Raw genomic sequence first — 9,338 nt, 5'->3', positions numbered from 1 at the left:
GTTTGCTTATCATTTTCGGTCTGAGTAATCAAACCTATCAAAGTGATTCTTATTTGGACACAATTAAAAGTTTGCTGGTGGGTCTGTGGTAAATTTACGGACTTGCAGCGCTAGAATCCGGAGATCTGAATTTTAATGGACAGACTGTTGGTAGCTTTGCGATAAAAATAACAACATGGATACAGCATTAATAGAAATCATTCATGAGCTATATCTATTAATATTAAAATATAATTTTGTGATCTGTTTAATGTAACTAATTTGTCTCACAGAATTAAAATGGTTACACCAGAATAATCATACTGCACAAAGCTGAACGGTTAGAGTAGTGATATAGTATTGTATTCTAGCGCTTTCCTTATAGTGATATAGTATTGTATTCTAACATTTTCCTTATAGTGATATAGTATTGTATACTAACACTTTCCTTATAGTGATATAGTATTGTATTCTAGCGCTTTCCTTATAGTGATATAGTATCGTATACTAACACTTTCCTTATAGTGATATAGTATTGTATTCTAACACTTTCCTTATAGTGATATAGTATTGTATTCTAACACTTTCTTTATTAGTTAGTATTTCATTTTCTTATTTTTTCTTTAAATGCATAAACAGCTTCAAAATTAAATAAGAAAATTTCAGGTAATCAAATTCAAGATGTTAGAAAAACACGTAGGTTCAAGAAGTCTTGACATAAATAAATAACCCTAGAACCCGAGCGCTTTCGAAAGGTGGACTTTCTTATTCAGGGGCAAACAGATATCATGATTAGTTTCCATCGGATATATATCAGCATATTTTAATTAATTAGATTAAGATATCATAATGCTGCAAAAATTCACAATAGTAACAAAAAACGTTAATTCACAAAGAACCGGAGTGCTGAGTACGTTAATGAATTCACTGTCGGCCTATATAAGAGCAAAGACTTCAGATCACAAAAGTATAATACGTTTTTCTTAATGTTATCGATCCATAACGACTTCAGCTAAAATATATAAAATTACTTATAAAACGTATTTGAAAATACTTTACTTCTAGTTTGTTAGAAACTTTTGAGACCATGTCATCCATTTTTGTCCTCAGTGTTATCTTTCTATGACTGCCATTATGTGTTAGTAATATGATAATAAACAATATGTACCAGGTTCGTGTGTTAAGATACCATACTGATCGAAGATAAGATTAAAAAAGATCTCTTTACTTTTAAAGTAAAGCATGTTATGTATTCCGTGTTTACCAGGGTCGTTCTATTTCAGACCTCTTTTAAAGGATCATTCAAGCGGTGAAGTGATTTTTCTTTCCTTGGGGTAGGTGGTTTTAGTTTAGGTGCAGATCCTGTTTAGAACTTAGCTTGATTTATGGTTTTCGTTGACAGAAGGCTAGCTTTTGGACAGAAAAGATAAAACACCAACCAAATGAAGCGACTGTAAACATACAATGTCCAGATATCTTCTCTTCCCAGCCGCCAGGTTGCAGTTGGAACGTTTCTCTCGTCTCTCAACGTCACAATAAACCCTGATTTGGTATTGTCGTTAATGTTACACGCCAACAATTTAGATCTTCTTCATGCACTTGCTATACCCGAGGTTCTCGTGCGTAAATCACTTGCTCCATGTGTGTCGTCATTTCCTTCGGTCGTATACAGTATTTCACAAACGGATCACTTCGCTATGTTTCGAAATTTACGTTCGCACAAAAAGACACTTTTCAGCTGTTGTCTAGAGTGAATATGTGAAATTGTTTCATGTCGTGGTGGTAATTACTTCCACCACACTTCTACTATACTTACAGTACATGTTTCAAAAAGCAACGAATTATGAACTTCTAAGAAAATATATTTTAATGTTCCTTATTTAAGTGTTAAGAAAAGTGCTGAAAATAAGTTTGTGTTGGTGGTTTTTGTTTTTTTTAATTTATAGATTCTTATACCTTTAAAATATATTTACTTAAAAATACTGGAATTGGTAGGTTTCGTAAACTCTCGAAATGCCTACTATCTCATATTTTTAATGAAAAAAAACATATTTTTATGGAAATTTCACTAATACTTGAAATAATTTTGACAGCAAATCATTAGTAATGCTTAGATTGTTTTGCGTACATGACAACGAAGAATTTAACGAGATTATGCATTCTATTTTCTCTAGAGAACTACATGTGATAGCTAAAACATTTAGATAAATGTACTTCTTGTTTGATAAGAGACTAGGGGAAATTCTTCATTGATAAGAGACTAAGTAAAAAAAATAATTTGTTGGTTGACGAATGACAATCCTTCAACCAAACATTCTTTTAAAGAATTTCATTCACGTGTGTTAAAAGTCTGTTAAAAGATTGGGGATCGGGTTGACATATGGTAGAGATCTGTATTATTAAGTTCCTGGCCGAGTCGGGTTCGCAAATGTAAATCGCGACAAAATATTCGTTCTTAGCAATTTCAGTTGTGGGTGTGTTATGTCAGTAACAGTTGTTCCCTTAACGTAGATTATATGGAGTTGACTTGTTGCTTCTCCTCTAGTCAGTAGTATAAATAGTCTTAGTAGCTTTGTTATACGTACAAAGTTAAAACATTACAGATCAACCAGCCCTACTTTTTATCGTGCAAATAAAAAATATAAACTTAATAAACATTAAATCAAGTTACACATATATATGTTCCGTGTGTTACTGTGGCCTCGTCTGGTTAAATATTTTCGTGTTTAACCATCACCAATCATTTACATTTTCACCACCACAAATTCCTAGGTCACAAGAGCATATTTTCATTTCACAGAGGCCCGGCATGACCAGGTGGTTAAGGCACTCGACTCGTAATCTGAGGGTCGCGGGTTCGAATCCCCATCAAACCAAACATGCTCGCCCTTTCAGCCGTGGGGGCGATATAATATTACGGTCAATCCCACTATTCGTTGGTAAAAGAGTAGCCCAAGAGCTGGCAGTGAGTGGTGATGACTAGCTGCCTTCCCTCTAGTCTTACACTGCTAAATTAGGGACAGCTAGCACAGATAGCCCTCGTGTAGCTTTGCGCGAAATTCAAAAACAAACAAACATTTCATAAATGCGTTTTACAAATATAGGAAATTGTAATACTTTAAAGTCTTCATTTTCGATTAGTACAGAGCAGTAAAGGTACTAACCGAAATAAATAATTTGGTTTAGCACAAGACTATGTTATGTGTTAGTTACCATCTGTTCACTGTGGTGTGGGGATTGAGCCCTGGGAGTTTAGTGTTATAGGTCCGTAAACGTGCCGCTGAACTAATAGATGACCCTATTTTGTTCGTTGTTTGACGCAAAGCTACTTTGCAGCGGATTTTACATTATTTAAAATGTGTTGCTTTGCGGAATTACACTGAAAAGCATTCGAGATACAAGGTAAAACAACTTTTTATGTGGATTAATCAGTAATTTAAAAGTTTTTTTTAATTGTAAGAGTGACGTCCAATAAATAGCTCATTTCAATCTTTAATAAAGGTACATGGTAAACAGCACCCTTCAAACGTTATTATATGCTAAAACAAAATTGTGGTAGCAACTTGTTGAGATAACACCCGATTTATGTAGAAAAACAACAACATAGAATTAACTTCAATTTTCGTTGACAAAAGTGAATAACAACTTATTTGTATGTAGGAATACAAAATAAAATTATTACCTAATAAAATGCTTCTGAAAGGAAAATGTCAAAAATAACGTATAGCTAATTATACTTGTCATACAACATTAGCTTTATTTCTATTTTTTAACATTGCATTGCTTATCTATTCCCTTAGAGATTTTCAAAAATTAAAAGATTGTATAATAATAGTATTCCAGCTATACCATGTTCGCCATATTCATTCATGGCGACGCGTTTCTTTCTAGGGCTAGGACAGAACGAACACAGCAGTAGTCGAAATATTATTTGCATAAGCCATTTGTTACAACAACAATTGTTATGGTGTGAACGCCTTTTTCCAAGATGGTGAAACATGATTATAATTAATTATACCTGTCATACGAAATTATTACGAATGTAATATGGCTGTAATACTATCATTCATCTGATTCTTGAAAATCCCTAAGAGAATACATAAACAGTGTTAAAAATATAATAAGCCTAATACTAATGCCCTGTTACGAGTATAATTAAATATAATCATGTTTCAACAGCTTGCAAAAGTCGTTCACGCCATGAAAATAATACATACAATTTTACTGAGATCGTTAATGTACAAAGACAGAGTGGAGTGTGTGTGTGTTTTCTTATAGCAAAGCCACATTGGGCTATCTGCCGAGCCCACCTAGGGGAATCGAACCCCTGATTTTAGCGTTGTAAATCCGTAGACATACCGCTTTTTTTAGCGGGGGCAACAGAGTGGAAACAAATATTATTCTGAGAAATCTCTATATAAATTTAAGTCAAATCACTGACGCCTCTGAACGAATTATAAGCCTTAATAATGGGTTTACTGTTAATAAACAAACGCGGATATGGTATTCAGATTCTCTGATGTCCAGCAGAAATGATTCAAAGTATTCGCAAAACGCAAATTCAGGACTGATAAACAGAGAATAAATCAAATTCTGACAAATGAGGAAAGAAACACAGAAATGGAAGCAAACAAATAAATAATGCATTTATCCATAAAGAATGATATGTCGTCAGATAATTGTACTTACTGGCTGCTACAGCTTACTGGTCTGCCTTTTAGTCAACTGGCTGATGGGGTTGAAAACAGGTCTCACTTTGAAACGTCAACACCGGACAAAGAAAACGGGTACCAGTTTACCGCCGAATTCCAGAAAGGTTAAAAGTGCTGCATATCACCGACTATTTTAAACAACACATATAATATAGAATTTCATGAGATGCCACTCACACATTATACACTGGCAAACCGTAGTGTTTACGTAAGGAAGACTGGCTGGTGCATCTCTTCTCGAACCTTCATAATTTTCAGCTCTTCATAAACCTTTCCATCAACTTTCCAGGAAGTAGAACCCATGGTCACACAATTGGTTAAAAGAGGCCTGCAAATATTTTGGCATTCAATACTTTTGTATCAATAGAAATGGAAATTAGAGGTAAGTTAATTACATTCCTATTAAATCAGTACTTTAAAGTTAGAACATAATTGGTATTTTTATTGAAATCTAACTGAATGTCTATTCCCAAAATTTTGGGGTACCTTCTCTCACGTTTCTACGGTGATGCCTTCTTATTTGATGAAAATCAGGTAATAGTAGGATTTTCGTTATTAGTATAGTGCTTATCTTTTTAAATTTTAAGCTTTGGATTTATTTCAAAATTACATGTATTTGTTTTAGGTCACATACCTTTCATTACTAGTTGTACTGATCTTGCTATTTATTCATTGTTGGAATATTACAGGTCTGGGAATGGTACCACTTATTGGAAGATCCCTAATTTTATGTGCAAATAAATACAAATATATATGTTTTATATTCAATTAATTTAGTTATGTTACATATACGGTAAGTTTATGCATAGTGCAAGGTGTAATATAAAGTGATGGAGGTACTCACTTAGGATAGAATGACGAATTTCTTCTTCCGTGAAATTTCCAATTTTATCACAGCATTATTAAAAGATGTATATGCGTTCAAACTTACATAGTTTTAAATGATTCCCTATGTACTGGGATGGACCGTTGTGTAATTAATTATATATATAAACATATGTGATTATTGAAGGATTGGCAGTATATTGGTCTAGCAGTTATACTGTATAGAAAATAACATTTATGGTAAATGTATGGATCAAGTATCTAAATTTTATAATAGATGGTATATGAGATAAAATAGAAATGATTTTACTTGTAGCAGTGGGAGATGATATATGATCTAAGTATTTGTACTAGTACCAGTAGGAATGTTAATACTACTATGTTAATTTTAGACTCGCCGATTTGATCTGCAATATGATATTTAACTTTGTACCAGCTGAGATTTAATATACAGTCATTGAAAGAGTTAGGACACCCTATGAAAGCCTGTGTATTTTTGTGACATTTTTGGATATTTAATCTCAATTTCAACAATACTAGAAGATTATTGAAATATAACTAAACAATTAAAACTTAAGAGAAGACTTTAAGATCTTCTGTAAATGTAATTCTACAAAAATGCATATTCTAACTGATAAAAAAGTTAGAACACCCTACCCCCTAATAGCTAGTGTTACCTCCTTTGGCTGAAATAACTGCAGTGAGACACTTCTTGTAGCCATCTACCATTCTCTGACATTGGCCTGAAGAATGTTTGCCCCACTCCTCAATGCAGAATTCTTTCAGCTGTGACATGTTTGAGGGGTTTCTTGCATGTGCAGCCCGTTTCAAGTCACCCCACAGCATCTCAATGGGATTAAGATCTGGGCTTTGACTTGGCCATTCCAGAACTCTCCATTTCTTAGTTTTCAGCCAGTCCTTGATGGATTTACTGGTATGTTTTGGGTCATTGTCGTGTTGCAGGGTCCACTTCCGCTTCAGCTTTACTTTTCATACAGATGATCTCACATGATCCTAAAGCACCCTCTGATGCACAGTAGAATTCATGGTGGATTCTATGATTGTGAGCCGTCCAGGTCCTGCTGCAGAAAAGCAACCCCAAACCCATGCTTTACAGTTGGTATGAGGTTCTTTTCCTGGAATGCTATATTTGGTTTACGCCAAACATGTCCTCTGTTCTGGTGTCCAAATAATTCAATTTTGGACTCATCTGTCCAAAGAACATTATTCCAGAAGTCCTTGTCTTTGTCTTCATTCTCTCTGGCAAAATTCAGTCTGGCCTTGGTGTTTCTCTTAGAGAGTAAAGGTTTCTTCCTCGGACACCTCCCATGAAAATTAAACTTGTGCAGTCTCTTTCTGATTGTAGAGGCATGCACTTTCACATCAACAGTAGCCAGAGCCTGCTGTAGGTCCCGTGATGACATGTTAGGGTTTTTGGAGACCTCTTTTAGCGTCTTGCGGTCTGCTCTCGGGGTGAACGTGCTTTGACGACCAGACCTGGGCATGTTGGCAGTTGTTTTGAAAGCCCTCCACTTGTTAACTATTTTCCAGACAGTGGAATGGCTGATTTCAAAATCTTTTGGGATCATTTTAAATCCCTTACTGGACTCATAAGCTGCTACAATTTTCTTTCTGAAGGCCTCAGACAGCTCTTCTGCTCTCACCATGGTGCTCATTCTCACTTCAACAATCAGAAGCACACAAAACTAAATGTCTGAGGTTTAAATAGGGGCAAGCCTCATTCAAAATGCTGAGTAAAGATCTTTTAATCATGCGCACCTGGTGTGACACACCTGTGTGTGAGTTGAGCCATTTTAAGTGGGAATAAATGTCGGAGTGTCCTAACTTTTTCCTCAGTTAGAATATGCATTTTTGTAGAGTTACATTTTCAGAATATCTTGAAAAGTCTTTTCTTCAGTTTTAATTGTTTAGTTATATTCCTATAATCTCTCAGTATTGTTAAAATTGAGGTTAAATATCTATATATCCAAAAATGTTAGAAAAATACACAGGCTTTCATAGGGTGTTCTAACTTTTTCATGTAACTATATATACTGTTAAGCTGGCCAGAAATAAATGTCATTTTTGAAATGCTAAGTTTGGAAAAGTATAAACCAGTGTTGTAAAACATGCTTTAATCAAAGTAAGCACCATTTTGGCTCAACACATTTGTGGCAACATGTAACGATGCTGTTTAAGTTCCTGCTGTAGAAATCAGATTTTCTACGGTCAATAAACTCCTTGAAAGCTTCTTCTGCAGCTGCCTGGTTTTCAAAGCGTTTGTTGTTCAAAAAGTTTTCAAAGTGTTTGAAAAAAAATGAAAATCTGTAGGGTAAAGGACTAGGTGGATGAGGCAGAACCTCGATTCTCAATTCCTTCAATTTTTGGTGAGTCATCCTTGACAGGTCTCATAACTCTGATTTTTTGTTGATCTTCAGTCAGCTCAAGCAGAACTCACTTATCCAAATTTTTTGTCTTTATAATCGCACTCATATGATTGTCAATGTTTGATTTGCTTGTGTCTAGTCTTTCTACAAGCTCATGTTCTGTTGTGCAAAGGTCTGTCTCAATTGTTTCCCTTAATGTGTTTTTATCTAAGGATGGCTTCCTTTCACAATCTTCGGGGTCTTCAAGATTTTCATCTCCATGTCGAAACTTTTTTGAACTAACACTGAACTATACGTTCAGTAACAGATCTATGGCCGAATGCTTGGTTGATGTTCCGTGTAGTTTTGGAAGCTTTTCGTCCAAGTTTGAAGTCGTAGAGGAAAATCAGACTAAAGTCCTTCTTGTCCATGCTGCCTTGGGAGTTGCGAAACTTACTCTCAGTAGAGTTGAAACAGCAGACAATTAAAACACCTTGTAAGCGACAAACGTTGGATTAAACCAACCAACCAACCAATGATAAGTTACTTAATATTCAGCTTCTAAATGTCATCGTGAGAATTCCAACATTTATTTTTGGACAACCAAATATTAGCAGTACTAAATTGTAGAGAATATTAGTGTTTTACTTGTCTAAACTTTGCCTAGATGATATAGAATATAAGTTCCTTTACTTGTAACAGTCCTAGATTATATAGGATATAAAATATTTTATTTGTGACAGCACTATATGGAATAAATTATAAACGTTCTTCCCAGATAATATAGGATATAAATGGTTTTACTTGTAACAGTACTAGACGAGATATGATATAATAGTGTTTACTTGAATTTAATTGTTGTAGTAGATCAAATAGGATAGTGTTCTTACTGTAAAAAGTAGCATGTTTAAAGTTGCTGATACGACGTTTAACATGGCGTTTAAACTTTGATAGATGTTATACTATCACGTGGGTAAAAGTTCTCTGTAGAGATGAAAACCACTAATGCATACTAGTTTGTACAAGTATCTGAAACGTCCCTTGAGATGGATTCATCTCTCAACAAGAACCTAAGAAACAGAAAAAAAAATGAATATTTAAACTTTGGCATATGTAAAAGGATTGCTACTTTTTATGATCTCTAAACATCTGTTTAAAAGCAATGGGTATATTCCAAAAACGGCCCGGCATGGTCAGGTGATTAAAGCGCTCGACTCGTAATCTGAAGGTCGTGGGTTTGAATCCCAGTCACATCAAACATACTTGCCCCTTCAGCAGTAGGGCGCTATAAAATGATGGTCAACCTCACTATTCGTTAGTAAAAGAGGAACCTAAGTGTTGTCGGTGGGTAGTAATAACTAGCTGCCTTCTCTTTAGTCTTACACTACTAAATTAGGGACGACTAGCGCAAATAATCCTCGTTTAGCTTTGCGCGAAATTACAAACAAACAAATAC

The sequence above is a fragment of the Tachypleus tridentatus genome, chromosome 7 (assembly GCF_004210375.1).
Source record: "Tachypleus tridentatus isolate NWPU-2018 chromosome 7, ASM421037v1, whole genome shotgun sequence".
NCBI classification, from domain to species: domain Eukaryota; kingdom Metazoa; phylum Arthropoda; class Merostomata; order Xiphosura; family Limulidae; genus Tachypleus; species Tachypleus tridentatus.
This window is presented reverse-complemented; position numbering follows the sequence as displayed.